Raw genomic sequence first — 16,347 nt, 5'->3', positions numbered from 1 at the left:
TATGATTTAAACCCAGGAATCTCTGACTCCAGTTTCATACTCATTTTATTCCACAGACTGCACATGATAATACTCAGTACCTGCCCTCAAGAATGGACAGGTAAATAAAAGGAGTGCACAGATAACTGATATACAGACAAAATAATGCTGCCAGGCTCTGTGTGGTGTATTGTCTATGATATGTTGTCTAGCACCTAGTGGTCAACACACTTGTAGGATTCCCTGATGCAATGTGACCTGAGGGGCTGGGCTCACAGTGCTGCATACACAGAACTTAAAGGGGAAAGACACTGGTCATGACACAAATAAAAATAAGAAGGAGAATAATGTGCTGGCTATTGTTCTAGGTGATTTACTTTAATTGTTAATTTAGTTCTCATAACAAGCCCAGGAAGTAGGCATTATTATTCCCATTTTCTAGATGGGAGACTGAGGTACCGAGAGTTAAGTAACTTGACTAATTCACTGAATAACTGAAAGTCTTACTCTATAGAAGTGAATGTAAAGAAGTAAATGACAAAACCACACTAGCTTTAGTGGTGCTGTCCATCAGGAAGAACCAGGGCCATGTCCTTCTCTTGTCCTAATATTTGCATTTGTGAACATTTCTCATGTTTATTTCTATCATGATCTAATGCTACTTTTATTAACACTACATTCCTGCTTTGCACTGGGCAGATGATTTCCAAATACAAATCTGGGAATAAACTCTACTTCTGGGAACAAATTCCTATACCTAGGATCCTTCCCTTATTTTAAAATCCAGATTTCTTGACATTCTGGTGTCCTGGCCCACTTTATACCATGCTCTCTGAATTCCACAACCTTTCTTTCCCCTCTCTATAATCCAAGTTTGTGGTCAGGGAGAAGTCAATTGTCAGAAGGGCCTCTGGAGTAGGGACTGAAGCAGCTTCCATAACGTGTTCCCTGTTTCACAATTTTGCCTGAAAGCAGTTCTGCCATGGAGCTCTAAACTATGCCCCTGGCCCTGACCTCTAACCTTGTTCCCATCTTTGCCAAACCTGTCCAGGTGTTCTGCAAATGGCATGCCAGAGAAGACCAGCTTCTACTGCATGACTGCCTTTGATCAGTGACTTTTGTTCCTTTACACATAGCAATTTCCAGAGTCTACTCATCTCCAGGGTCAGTGGCCTCTGCACCTGTTGGCCTAGAGGTCGGGTACAGCTGGGTTAGGTTGAACATTATACTGACAAGGAAAGGGTTTTCTTAGGAGGTTCTTTTGCTTGCAGAATGGATATCTCTAGATTTTGAAATGAGGACAAACAGGCTGTTGTCTTTCCCAGTATACTGTAGAAGAATGACTGAGTTGAGAAAATAAGACCAGAGCTTTGTAACATTGAATGATGCTGACCATCTCTCCTCAGTTATTCCTCATTCTGTACATCATCCTGCTCTCTGTTCTTCACAGCATACCAGGTGACTGTGGAGACAGTTAAAAAGGTTTCCCTTTCACTCTTACTTTTTCCTACCTTTCTCTCTTCCCTTCCCTTCCCTTCCTCCCCCCCCCCACCTCTTTTATTCAGTTAAAAAACATGTATTTGCTCTCTAACTTTCTTGTTCTTGAGGTGGCTAGGGGCAGTGGAGCCTGAGAGACTTGGGCAAAGAGGCAGCTGGAGGTCAGGAGACTGATTATGTACAGAGGAAGTGAGCAAAGACCTAAAAATATTGAGAATTGAGAATATGGGGATTCAGGTTTCTCACTGTCAGAGAAGGAAGCTGCACATACGGAGAGAAAGAAAACTAGGAGATTTGCTGTGATGTTCAACTGGAATTTGAAGAATTAGTATGAACTAATGTAGATGTATGTTATGAATGTGTGTGTCTATGTGTATGTGTGTATATTCTAGCTCTGTTGAAATATTCTAGTATCAATTTCTTTCCAAAGCAGTTATCACACCTAGCATCCAGATTTTGGTTCCTAAATACCATATTCTACTACAGGATAAAGTTTCTTAGAGAAATTAAATTCCAGAAACAGAGATTCCAGAGGTGATGAAGGGAAAGTACAAAATAGGCCTGAACGTCTCATTCTGCCAGAAAGTGAAATGCTTAAAAAATAATTGGGCTTAAAGCAGTGCTATTAACAATAGCCAAATTATGTAAAGAGCCCAGATGTCCATCAACTGATGAAAAAATAAAGATGTGGTGTGTACACACACACACACACACACACACACACACAATGGAATATCACTCAGCAATCAAAAGAATGAAATCTTGTCATTTGCAACAACGTGGATGGAACTAGAGTATATTATGTTAAGTGAAATAAGTCAGTCAAAGAAAGAAAAATATCATATGATTTCACTCATATGTGGAATTTAAGAAACAAAACAGATGAACATAGGGGTCGGGAAGGAAAAATAAGATAAAAACAGAGAGGGAGGCAAACCATAAGAAACTTAAATACAGAGAACAAACTGTGGGTTGCTGGTGAGTGGGGAGATGGGCTAAAAGGGTGATGGCCATTAGGGAGGGCACTTGTTGGGATGAGCACTGGGTGTAATATGCAACTGATGAATCACTGGGTTCTACTCCTGAAACCAATACCAATGTGTATGTTAACTAACTTGAAGTTAAATTAATTAATTAATTAATTAATGCAGCCTGTGAAATATACATAGAAGCAAACTTGAAGGGCCACCCAGTGGCCAAATTTACAATAATCTGAACGCCAGAATAAGTAAAGAGGATGATTTTGGGAAGATGGCAGAGTAGGAAGCACCAGGAATTTGTCTCCCCACCCAGATAACTATTGTACTGGTAATATGTATTTGATGCAGTTACTTTGGAATTATGGAGGATACTGAAGGCTTCCAAAATCTAAGGGAAGTCTTGGAAGGAAGGTAAATTGCCATTAATTTCAGTTTTTAGCTTGGCAGTGACTACCCATTCCCCTCTTCCCACCCTACATCAGGCAGCGTTGCACATATTTCAGGAGCACATATTTCAGCACACAGCTGTGGGATCCAGGGTGGGCAATAAGGATTCTGTCATGCAAATATTAGGTATCTGTGTTACGGTCACTGATTGCTGCTTCTAAACATGAAGGTGCAGACACAAAGGAGGAAGGCCTTCATTATTGCACCTCCCCTCATTATTGCAAGACTTCCCTCCTCAAGTTAACTTCCAAAGAATTTAATGAGCTAACACCTTTTTCCCCTTTCATATTTCTCTCTTTCTCCATTTTCAGAGTCATACACTTAAGACTAGGACATTCAAAAGTGATGATATATTCTAGAGAAATTAGAAAGTTACTGCACAAACTGAGGGAAAGCAGGAGGAAAGAAGACCTGAAAAGACCTTAAGTTTTCACTTCAATCTCATCCTTGGTATAGAGATAGCCTACAGAAATAAAAAGCAAAACAGAAAAAAAAAACTGCAAACACTGGGAATAAGGAGAATTTGATTTCCAGAGTTACTACATTATAGATTCAAATGTCCAGTTTTCAACAAAAAATCACAAGGCATACCATGAAACAGGAAAGTATGGCCTATTCAAAGGAAAAAAATAAACCACAGAAACTGTCTTTGTAAAGGACATGATAATGGATCTACTAAACAAAGACTTTAAAACAACTGTCCTAAAAATGTTCAAAGAACTAAAAGATGTGGAGCAAGTCAAGAAAACTATATAAACAAAATGGAAATATCAATAAAAAGACAGAAAACTTAAAAAGAAACAAAAAGAAATTCTGAAGCTAAAAAGTACAACTGAAATAAAAATTCACTAGAAGGGATTCAAAGGCATATTTGAACAGGCAGAAGAAAGAATCCGTGAACTGAAAGACAGGACAATGGAAGTTATCGATTTTGAGGAACAGGTAAAGAAAAAAAGATGGAAGAAGGTGAACAGAGCCTCAGGGACCTGCTGTGAGACATCAAAATGCAGAACAATATATGCATTGTGGGAGTCACAGAAGAAAGGGAGAAATGAGTAGAGAAAATATTTGAAGAAATAATGGCCAAATTTGATGAAAGACATAAATATCCAAGAAGTTCAAGTAGGGACCCATACCAAGACATAGTATAACCAAACTGTTAAAAGCCTAAGATAAAAAGAGAATCTTGAACACAGCAAGAGGTAAATGCCTTGTCATATACAAGGGATCTTTGGTAAGATTACTAGCAGATTCATCTTCAAAAAGTTTGGAGGCTAGAAGGCAGTGGGTGGATATATTTAAAGTGCTAAAAGAAAAATATTTTAACTCAAGAATCCTATATCCAAAGCAAAACTGTTCTTTAAAAATGAAGGAGAAATTAAGACTTTCCCAGATAAACAAAACCTGGTGAAGTTTGTTACTAGTAGACCTACAAAAATGCTAAAAGGAGTCCCACAGGTTGAGATCAAAGGGCACTAGATGATAATATGAAATCTTTTTTATTTTTTTAAAATTTACATCCAAATTAGCATATAGTGAAACAATGATTTCAGGAGTAGATTCTTTAATGCCCTTACCCATTTAACCCATTCCCCCTCCTACAACCCCTCCAGTAACCCTCAGTTTGTTCTCCATATTTATGAGTCTCTTCTGTTTTGCCCCCCTCCCTGTTTTTATATTATTTTTGTTTCCCTTCCCTTATGTTCATCTGTTTTGTCTCTTAAAGTCCTCATATGAGTGAAGTCATATGATTTTTGTCTTTCTCTGACTGACTAATTTCACTTAGCACAATAGCCTCCAGTTCCATCCATGTAGTTGCAAATGGCAAGATTTCACCCTTTTTGATTGCCGAGTAATACTCTATTGTATATATATACCACATCTTCTTTTTCCATTCATCCATCTATGGACATTTGGGCTCTTTCCATACTTTGGCTATTGTTGATAGTGCTGCTATAAACATGGGGGTGCATGTGTCCCTTCGAAACAGCACACCTGTATCCTGTGGATAAAGGCCTAGTAGTGCAATTGCTGGGTCATAGGATAGTTCTATTTTTAGTTTTTTGAGGAACCTCCATACTGTTTTCCAGAGTGGTTGCACCAGCTTGCATTCCCAGATAATATGAAATCTTATGGAGAAACAAATATCACAGTAAAGGAAAATAAGTGGGCAATTATAAAAGCTAGTATTTTATAACTTTCTACTTTGTTTTATACATATATAAATATACACACACACACATACATATCAGAAGATAAATGTGGAAATAGAGGACTTGACCACATCATTAAACCATTATATGTATATAATATATGAAAGTAATGCATTAAAAAACCAATTATTTGTTTTTAGACACACAAGGTATAAAGATGTAATTTTATGACATCAACAACTGAAAGGGTTGGGTAATAAAGCTATAAGAAAGCAGAGTTTTGTATGTTATTGAAGATTATATAAATTCAAATGAGTATTAAAACTTTAGGATGTTAAATGTAATCTCCATGATAACCACAAGGATAACAGCTATAGAATATACCCAGAAGGAAATGAGAAGGGAATTGAAATGTTTCACTACCAAAAAAATCAACTACACACAAAAGAAGATAGTAATGCAGGAAATGAGGGACAAAAAAAGCTATAAGGTATATAGAAAACAAATAATATGATGACAGAAGCAAGTCCCTCCTTATCACAGTAATTACTTTCAATGTAAATGGACTAAACTTTCCAGTCAAAAAACAAAAATTAGCAGAGTGGAAAAAAACACACTATCCCACTATACACTGGATAAGAGACTTACTTTGATCCAAAGACACAATCAGATTGAAACTGAAAGGATGGAAAAAGATATTCCAAAAGAGAGCAGGGATGGCTATAATAATATCAGATAAAATAGATTTTAAGTCAAAAAAGTTTACAAGAGGCAAAAAGGACAGTATATTAATAACAAGTTCAATACAGCCAGAATATATAACAATAATAAACATTTACACACCTAACAACAGACCATCAAAATACATGAAGTAAAAATTGACAGACTTGAAGGGAGAAATAGACAGTTCTATAATGATAGTTGGAGAATTCGATACCACACTCTCACTAATGGACAGAACAACCAGACAGAAGGTAAGTGTGGAAACAGAGGACTTAAATCATTAAACCAAACAGACATTTACAGAACACTCTACCCAATAACACAGAGTACAATTTCTCAAGTGTGCATAGGACATTGTCCAGGACAGACCATGTTAAGCCACACAGTAGGTCTCAACAGATTTTAAAGACAGATATGATACAAAATATCTTCTCTGGCCACAATAAGATGAAGTTAGAAACCAATAACAAAAGGAGAGGAGCCTGGGTGGTTCAGTCAGTTGAGCCTCTGACTCTCGGTTTCAGCTCAGGTCATGATCTCACAGTTTGTGGGATCAAGCCCCATGTCAGGTTCCATGCTGGAGCCTGCTTGGGATTCTCTCTCTCTCCCTGTCTCTCTGCATCTCCCCCACTCATACTCACCCTCTCTTGCTCTCTCTCACTCCCTCTCTCTCAAAATAAATAAAACTTAAAAAAAAAGAAACCAGTAACAAAAGGAAAACTGGAAAATTCACAAATTTGTGGAAGTTAAACAATACATTGTTAAACAACCAATTGGTCAAAGAAAAAAATCACAGGTGAAATTGGAAAATACTTCGATATGAATGAAATGAAAATATAACACAACTTATGGGACACAGCAAAAGCAGTCCTAAGGGGAAATTTATACTATAAACACATTAAAAAAGATGAAAGATCTCAAATCAACAGCCTAATTTCACAACCTAAGGAACTAGACAAAGAATAACAAAGTAAACTCACCTGGTAAAAGAAAGGAAATAATAAAAACAAAGGTAGAAGTGAAAGAAATAGGTAATAGGATAGAAAAACTAGAGAAAATCAATGAACCCGTAAGTTGGTTCTTGGGAAAGATCAACAAAATTGACAAAATTTTATCTTGACTGACTAGGCAAAACAGAAGACTCAAATAACTAAAACTGAAATGAGAGCAAAGACATTACTGATTTTAGAGAAATAAGGATTATGAGATTACTGTGAACAATAGCATATCAACAAATTGGATAACCTTGATGAGATGGATAAGTTTCTAGAAATACAAAACCTATCTAGACTATATCATGAAGAAATAGAACATCTGAATAGACTTTTATTTGGTAAGGAGATCGAGTCAGTATTAAAAAATCTCTCAACATAAAAAACCCCTGGACATGATGGTTTGATTGATGAATTCTACCAAACATTTAAAGAACCAACACCAATCCTTCTTAAACTTTTCCAAAAAATTTAAAAAGAAGGAACACTTTCTAACTTACTCTGAGGCTTATTATATGATACTATATTTATTTTATGATACTAAATCCGGACAAGGACACTGCAGGAAAAGAAAACTACAGACAAATATTCCTATCAACATTGATTCAGGAACCCTCAACAAAACACTAGCAAACTGAATTCAGCAGCATTTTAAAAGGATTATACACCATGACCAAGAGAGATTTATTTCTAGGATGCAAAGATGGTTCTATATATGAAAAACAATTAATGTAATACATTACATTAACAGAATGAAAAATCCCACATGATCATCTAAATTGATGCAGAAAGGCATTTGACAAAATCCAACAATTTTTCATGAAAAAAAAGCACTCAACAAACTAGGAATGGAAGGAAATTACTTCAGTGTATTAAAAGGCATATATGAAAAACCCCAAGGCAGAAATCATATTCAATGGTGAAAGACTGAAAGCTTTTCCTCTAAGATCAGGAACAAGGCAAGGAAGCTCACTTTCACCTCTTTTGTTCAACACAAAAGTTCCATTCAGAGCAAGTAGGCAAGAAATAACAATAAAGGCATCCAAACAGGAAAAAATAAAATTATCTCTGTTGGCAGATGGTATGATCTTATATGTAGAACACCCTAATGATTCTACCAAAAATTTTTTGTTAGAACTAATTAACAAATTTACCAAAGTAGCAGGACACAAAATCAACAAACAGAAATCAGTTGTTCATCTACATACTAACAACGAATAGTCCAAAAAGGAATTTAAGAAAAACAATTCCATTCATGATGGTATCACAGGATGCTTAGAAATGATCTTAACCAAAGAGGTGAAAGACTTGTACAATGAGAACTACAAAATACTGCTGAAAAAAGTTAAAGAAGACACAAATAAATGTGAAGATATCCCATGTTTATGGAATAGAAGACTTCATATCATTACAATGTAAATACTACCCCAAACAATCTATAGATTAATTGCTATCAAAATGCCAACAACTTTTTTTCATAAATAGAAAAAAAATCCCAAAATTCATAAGGAACCTCAAGTGATTCTGAATAGCTAAAATCTCTTAGCAGAACAAAGCTGGAGGATTCATACTTCCTGACTTTAAGACTTACCATATGTTACAGCTATCAAGAGTATGGCACTAGCATGAAGACAGACACATAGACCAATGGAATAGAATAGAGAGCCCAGAAATAAACACTTGCATACATGGTTAAATTATTTTCCACAAGAGGCTAAGGGCATTCAGTGGGTTAAAGAGTCTCTTCAACAAACTGTGTGGGGAAAACTGGATATAAACACGTAAAAGAATGAAGTTGGATTCTCACTCAAAACCATATACAAAAATTAACTAAGAATTATTTAAAGATCTAAACTTAAGACCTAAAAGTTAAAAACAAACAAACAAACAAATAAAAAAAAACTCTTAGAAGAAAATATAGGGCATAAGCTTTATGGCATTAGATTTGGCAATAATTTCTTGGATATGACATGAAGACACAGGCAACAAAAGCAAAAATACACAAGTTGAACTTTATGAGAAATAAAACTGTTGTGCATCAAAAGACACTATGAGCAGAGTAAAAGGCAACCCACAGAATGCAAGAACATATTTGCATATCAGATAACTGATAAGGAGTTAATATTAAAAATATAGAGAGAACTCCTGAAGCCCAATAACAGAAAAACAACCAATTCAAAAATGGACAAATGACTTGAGTAGACTTTTCTGAAAAGAAATTATAAAATGACCAATAGGCACGTGAAAAGATACACACCACAAATCATTAGGGAAATGCAAATCAAATTTATAATGAGATACTATGTCATACCCACTGGAATGGCTGCTATTTTTTAAAAAATACCCAGAAAGTAGTCAATGTTGGAGAGGATGTGGAGAAATTAGAGCCCTGTGCACTGTTAGTGGGAATGTACAGTCATTGTAGAAAACAGCATGGAGATTCCTCAAAAAAATTAAACATAGAATTACCATATCATCCATGGTGTTGGGAAAAATGGACAGCAACACGCAAAAGAAATGAAACTGGACCACTTTCGTACACCATACACAAAACTAAATTCAAAATGGATAAAAGACCTAAATGCGAGACTTGAAACCATAACCTAGAAGAGAACACAAGCAGTAATCTCTTTGATGTTGGCCATAGCAACTCTTTTCTAGATATGTCTCCTGAGGCAAGGGAAACAAAAGCAGAAACAAACTACTGGGACTTCGTCAAAATAAAAACCTTCTGCAGAGCAAAGGAAACAGTCAACAAAACTAAAAGGCAACTTACGGAATGGGAGAATATATCTGCAAATAACATATCTGATAAAGGGTTAGTATTCAAAATATATAAAGAATTTATAAAACTCAACACCCCAAAACCAAATAATTCAGTTAAAACATAGGAAGAAGACATGAATAGATATTGTTTCAAAGAAGGCATACAGATGGCCAACAGACACATGAAAAGATTCTCAACATCACTGATTATCAGGGACACGCAAATCAAAACTGCAATGAGATATCACTTCTTACCTGTCAGAATGACTAAAATCAACAACAAGAAACAACAGGTGTTGGTGAGGATGTGGAGAAAGGATAACCCTCTTGCACTGTTGGTAGGAATGCAAACTGGAACAGCCACTGTGGAAAACAGTATGGACCTTCCTCAAAAGTTAAAAATAGAACTACCCTATGATCCAGCAATTGCACTAGTAGGTATTACCCAAAGTATACAAAAATACTAATTCAAAGGGATACAACACCCTGATGTTTATGGCAGCATTATCTACAACAGCCAAAATGTGGAAAGAGCCCAAATGTCCATTGATTGATGAATGGATAAAGAAGATGGATAAAATCAAAACCACAATGAGATACCACCTTACACCTGTCAGAATGGCTAAAATTAACAACTCAGGAAACAACAGATGTTGGCGAGGAAGCAGAGAAAGGGGAACATTTTTGAACTGCTGGTGAGAATGCAAACTGGTGCAGCCACTCTTGGAAACAGTATGGAGGTTCCTCAAAAAATTAAAAATAGAACTACCCTATAACCCAGCAATTGCTCTACTAGATATTTATCTATAGGATACAAAAATGCTTATTCAAAGGGGCACATGCATCCCAGTGTTTATATATCAAGAGTATCAATAATAGCCAAAGTATGGGAAGAGCCCAAATGTCAATTAACTGATGAATGGAAAAAAAAGAAGATGTGGTATATATATATACACATATATATATATACATATACATATATATATATATATATACACATACACAATGGAATATTACTCAGCAATCAAAAAGAATGAAATCTTGTTATTTGCAGCAACGTGGATGAAAGCAGAGTGCATTATGCTAAGTGAAATAAGTCAGTCAGAGAAAGACAAATATCATATGATTTCACTCATATGTGGAACTTAAGAAACAAAACAGATGAACATAGGGGACGGGAAGGAAAAATAAGATAAAAGCAGAGAGGGATGCAAACCATAAGAAAACTTAAATACAGAGAACTTGTTAGAATAAGCAGTCGGTGTTATATGTAAGTGATGGTGAATCACTGGATTCTATTCCTGAAACCAATACTACACTGTATGTTATCTAACTTGAATTTAAATTAAAAAAAAATTTAAAAGGAAGATGTGGCGTATATATATATATATATATATATATATACTCAGCCAAAAAAAGAATGAAATCTTGTGATTTGCAATGACATGGATGGATCTAGAGAATATAATGCTGAGTGAAATAAGTCAGTCAGAGAAAGACAAATACCATATGATCTCACTCATATGTGGAATTTAAGAAATAAAACTAATGAGCAAAAGGGGAAAAAAGAGAAAGAGAGGCAAATCACCAAGAAGCAGATTTTTTTTTTTTTTTTTAGGAGAATGAGCATGAGAAGAGCAGAGGGAGGGAGAGGGAGAGAGAGAGAATCTTAATCAGGCTCCACACTCAGCCAGAGCTGGAGACAGAGCTCAATCCCATGACCCTGGGATCATAATATGAGCTGAAATCAAGAGTCGGATGCTCAACCAACTGAACCACCCAGTGCCCCCTCTTTTTTTAAAGATTTATTTTTAAGTAATCTCTATCTCCAACATGGGGCTTGAACTCACAACCCTGAGATCAATAATTGCATGCTCCACCAACTAAGCCAGCCAGGCACCCTGCAACAGAGTCTTAACTATAGAGAACAAACTGCTGGTTAACAGAATGGAAGTTGATGGGGGGATGGGTTAAAAAGGTGAAAGGGATTAAGGAGGGCACTTGCTGTTATGACTACCAGGTGTTGTATGGAAGTGTTGAATCGCTATGTTGCACACCTGAAACTAATATTACACTGTGTTAAGTAACTGAAATTTAAATAAAAACTTTAAAAAGATTACCACGTGATCCAGAAATTCCACTTCTGACTACATACGTAGAAGAACTGAAAGCGAGGTCTTGAAGACATTTATACACCATGTTTATAGACATATTTTTTTGCAATAGCTAAAATGTGGAAGCAACCCAAGTGTTCACTGATAGATGAATGGATAAACATAGTACATACCTAGAATGAAATATTATTCAGCCTTAAAAAAAGAAGGAAACTTGAAATTTGCTACAACTTGAACTGTGGACATTATGGTAAGTGGAGCAAGCCAATCACAAAAAGACAAATATTGTATGATTCCACTTAAATGAGGTACTTAGAGTGGTCAAAATCATAGAGACAGAAAGTCTCTAAGGTGAGTGGTGGGGTTGGGGGTAGAGCGAAATGAGGAATTTTTACTTACTGGGTATAGAGTTTCAGTTTTGCAAGATAAAAGAAGCTGTAGAAATGGACAGTCACATCATACAACAATATGAATGAACAGGACGCTCAAAAATGGTTAATATGATAAATTGTATGTAGTGTTTATGTTGCCACAATAAAAAATTTAAAAAATGACAGCTAAGGATTATAACCCACTGAGAAAGACAGAACCCTGAGTCCATGCTGTAAAAACAAATAAAAGAAAATAAATACTTGGAGAATGGGAAGCACTTGTATACTTTAGAATGCCAACTGATAAATGTACAAGGAATGATACAATCAGAAAATCACTATTTGGCAATCAGTACTTGATAATAACTGATCTAGTCAAGAATAATCAATGGATGCTAAAACAAGGGGGTGGAAATCTGGTGAGGAATAAAATATTAAATAGTCTCAATGCATCTTTGCACAAACTACTGATTAACTACAAAGGGAAATTTACAGTGTAGAAACCTGTCAGACACAACCTTAACCAAGCAAACAAAGTTAACAGAATTGATGATGAGACAAATCACTATCGTGCTCCTTCTAACACAATAATCTGTGAAGAAAATGACAGTTTTATTTTTTCCTTTTCAATTCTTCTACATATTATATCTTTTTTGTACCTGACTGGATTGGCAAGGTTCACAAGTAAAATGAATAGAAATGATAATACTAGATGTTCTGATCTTTTTCTTGATCTCAAAGGGAAAGCTTTCATTCACCATTTCACCACTGAGTATGATGATTTCATATATATACAAAACATCTCTTTTATGTATTTATATGTACACACACATACACAATCAGATTAAACACGTTTCCTAGGATAAGTTTACCAAGAGGTTTTAAAAAGTATGGTTGCTGAGTTTAACCAAATGCTGTTCCTGTACCAACTGGCATGATCATATAATTTTTCTCCTTTATTCTGATAATGTGATCAATTATACTGATTGATTTTTCAAAAGATAACTTGCATTCTTGGAATAAATCTAACTTGGTAATGATTTAGTATTCTTTTTTAGATATCGCTGGGTTCAATTTGCTAATATTTTGCTCAGGATATTTGCATCTGTGTTCATAAAAGGTAGTTTTTAACTTTGTTATGATGTCCTTGATGGTTTTTGCTTTCAAACTATAATTACCAGCCTCAAAAATTAGTCAGGGAATGCTCCTTCTTTTTCTATTACCTGGAAAGTATGTGTAAGATTGTTATAATTCTTTTTAAGTGTTTGGTAGAATTCATCGGTGAAGCTGTCTGGCCCTTGACTATTCATGAAAAGGATATTTTTATGGACTCCTGTGGGAAAAGAATGGAAGCCTGAAAATCTTCCCTTGTCCAGGGACTTCAGAGGGGTAGAAGTGAGAGACAGAGAGGTGGCGGTATATGGCATTTCAAATGGCTTGACATTTTTCTAACATCAAGTGCCCTTGGTTCTCACCTCTTACCACATTCTACCTAAGCCAGTAGGTCTGTGGGACAGTCAGCCTATAAACAGCAGTTCTCAGGCTGCCTGATCCCACCTTCCTGAAGACCGAGACTCAGGTTTTCAGAGGAGAAGCCCTGGTGTTGGGCAGAAAGCAATGAGGGGGGGAGGGAAAGAGGGACTAGTTCAACCAGACAGAAGTTCTTTGTTTGCTCTGCTTCTTTGTAAATGAGGCAACATTTGGAAACAACAAATATTGGTTCAGAGAGCCAATGCATTCCTGCCCATCCCTTTAGGTCAGCAACCCAACCCCCCTGCACGTACACACAAATTCAGCTTTTTCTACAAGAGGGCCAACCCTACTGAAATTTAAGAGTTTTATTCAGTTTATGGTGGAAGATTTGGGTCATGACTTGGCTTGGTCTATAACTGGAAGCTCTCTTCATTCCCCACCCCCCCCCCCCCCCCCCCCCCCCCCCCCCCCCCGCGGCACCTTTCTTATGCCCTTCCTTCCCTTCTTCCCTTCCTCTTCTGGATAAGTAAAGAGAAGATAAATATCCAGAAGGCAACTGCGGTCTAGAGAAGGCTGGGACTAAGAAGATTTGAGTTCAGGTCCCAGAGCTCTGTGAAGGAGGACCTGTCATTTTAGTGTAGTGTCCATATCTGAAAAGTGGGGAACTGATCTCATCTCTCAAGGTAGTTGGTCAAGATCACAAAGATCTTGACCCAGAACAGTTCCTGGAAAATGGAAGGACTGAAAATGTGATACTTTCCTTCCATCGGGGGAAAAAAAACCCCAGTGCATGCCTGAGGTTCTGCGGTTGGGGCACTCAGACCTCTCCCAGGGGGACAAGCCCCTCTGCAAACTGAAGTGTGGGGTCATGTGTCTGTGGAGAAATGGCAGGGCTGGGAATGCCCTGTCTGTTCCTCTCACTGTGAGCCCAGATGAACCCCTTGGTCTCTGTATGTACCTGATGGGTATGTGTACTCTGGAATTAGACTGCTTGATTTTGCATCTGACTCACCAGTTGGTTTGGGACAATTTATTAACCCCTCAGGACCTCAGTTTCCTCATCTCATCTTTAAAATGGGGATTCTAGGGGTGCCTGGGTAGCTCAGTCAGTTGGGCATCCGACTCTTGATTTTGGCTCAGGTCATGATCCCAGGGTCCAGGATCTAGCCCAGTGTTGGGCCCCATGCTCAGTGTGGAGATTCTCTCCCTCCCCTGTCTCTAAAATTAAAAAAATAAAAAATGAAATAAAATGGGGATTCTAGTGCACTCGCCAGAGGGTGCTCTCTCTGAGGGTCTCAGGCTTGGCTGTGGGCCTGTCCCTTGAGGAGCTGCCTCAGGAAAGGCTCACTATCTCCTCTGGTATGAGAGTAAGTGCAGTAGGAACCCAGGCATGAGAATCATGGTCCATCTGCCTTCCATGCCCTCCACAGAGCTTCCCCAAGTTTACGGCTTATTCGGCATTGGGCAACTCTCCTTCCTACTTCTGGGCAGACCCTGCAATTTCACTGCAGGGTCCATGAATGCGGGCATGCTTGCTCTGTACAGTCTTTTCCCAGCCAGCCCTTCCCCTTACTTTCTCCCTCCATCTTCATCTCTGTACCTCAATGTTTTCCACAGGAAGCCAGACCACCCCCTAATGCCTGTTGCAGAGGTAAGTCAGAATACGCCCCTCCCGCCATGATGCTGGGTTTTTCATGGCTTAAGCAGGAGGGCCCAGGATGGGCAGGGAAGGAGGGCAGCAGCAGTCATTCTTCCTCATTGGTGAGGCGGGTGTTTGGCCAGCTAGGCTTGTCTTATGTCTCCACTGTAAATGGAAAGTCCCTGCTATAGCAATGCTCTCTAAAGTGGGGTGTGTGTAACCACTTGTATATGAGACAATCTATTGGGGTGTGAGAGAAGGTAACCTAACTTCCAGTTATGTTCATTCTTAATGCAACAGATTAACAAATGAACATTCACTACTATTTTGTATGAAGATTGGCACTGTCTCCCACTGGTCTGTAGGCCAGGCAGATACATGTCTTGTAGAGCCTCTGAAGTGTCTTGAGGGAAGATCAGGAACACCTCACAAGGAGTGGGCTGTGAAAGGGGGTGCTGGGTGGTTGTAACCCTCTGACCTGACCTTTGCTTTTGGCTTTTGTGGGGTTCCACATTTCGTGGTTTGCGTGTGCTCAGGAAATTGGATGCACACATTAGGTAATTTGGTTTAACTCACCAAACCTCATCAAATGCACAAGTGCCTTAAAAATATTTTTGAAAGGAAATTAGAATTAGATGATTTTGATAACACAAACACAACTGAACAAAAATAAAATGACAGTACTGATATCTTCTAGGCCTGCTGTAAATTAGTGTAGATAGAGCCCAAAACAACAATTATCTGATCAGACTGGAAAAGAATTAACTTTTAGAGAACCCTAAAATTATCCTGATGACTTTCAGGAGTACTGATATATATCTACTATCAGGAAACTTGCCATTTCCCTAAATGTATGATTTTGCCTTGAGGTATTACTCATTGTATACAAGGCACAATAAACAAAGGAACATTTTAAAATGAGTGTTTCATCTTTGTCTTACTACTTTATAAACTTCTATTGAAATGTGCACAATGTATTAGTTTAAAAAGTACATACACAGAATGTACAATCTCACTATTTTCCTGATAAGGATGTGCAACCAAAGCCAGTTGGAGACTACTTAGCTGGATGCGGCCAGGGATGACCCAGAGCATTGAGACCAGGCCACATCCTCCCCTGGGTCCCTTGCTTTGTGCTCATGTGACACTTTGTTCTGAGTCTCAAGAGTCTTGGTCACATTCCTGGATAGTTTCCTATGGGAAAGCTCCCTAT

Source organism: Panthera uncia, chromosome C2 (genome assembly GCF_023721935.1).
Source record: "Panthera uncia isolate 11264 chromosome C2, Puncia_PCG_1.0, whole genome shotgun sequence".
Lineage (NCBI taxonomy): Eukaryota > Metazoa > Chordata > Mammalia > Carnivora > Felidae > Panthera > Panthera uncia.
This window is presented reverse-complemented; position numbering follows the sequence as displayed.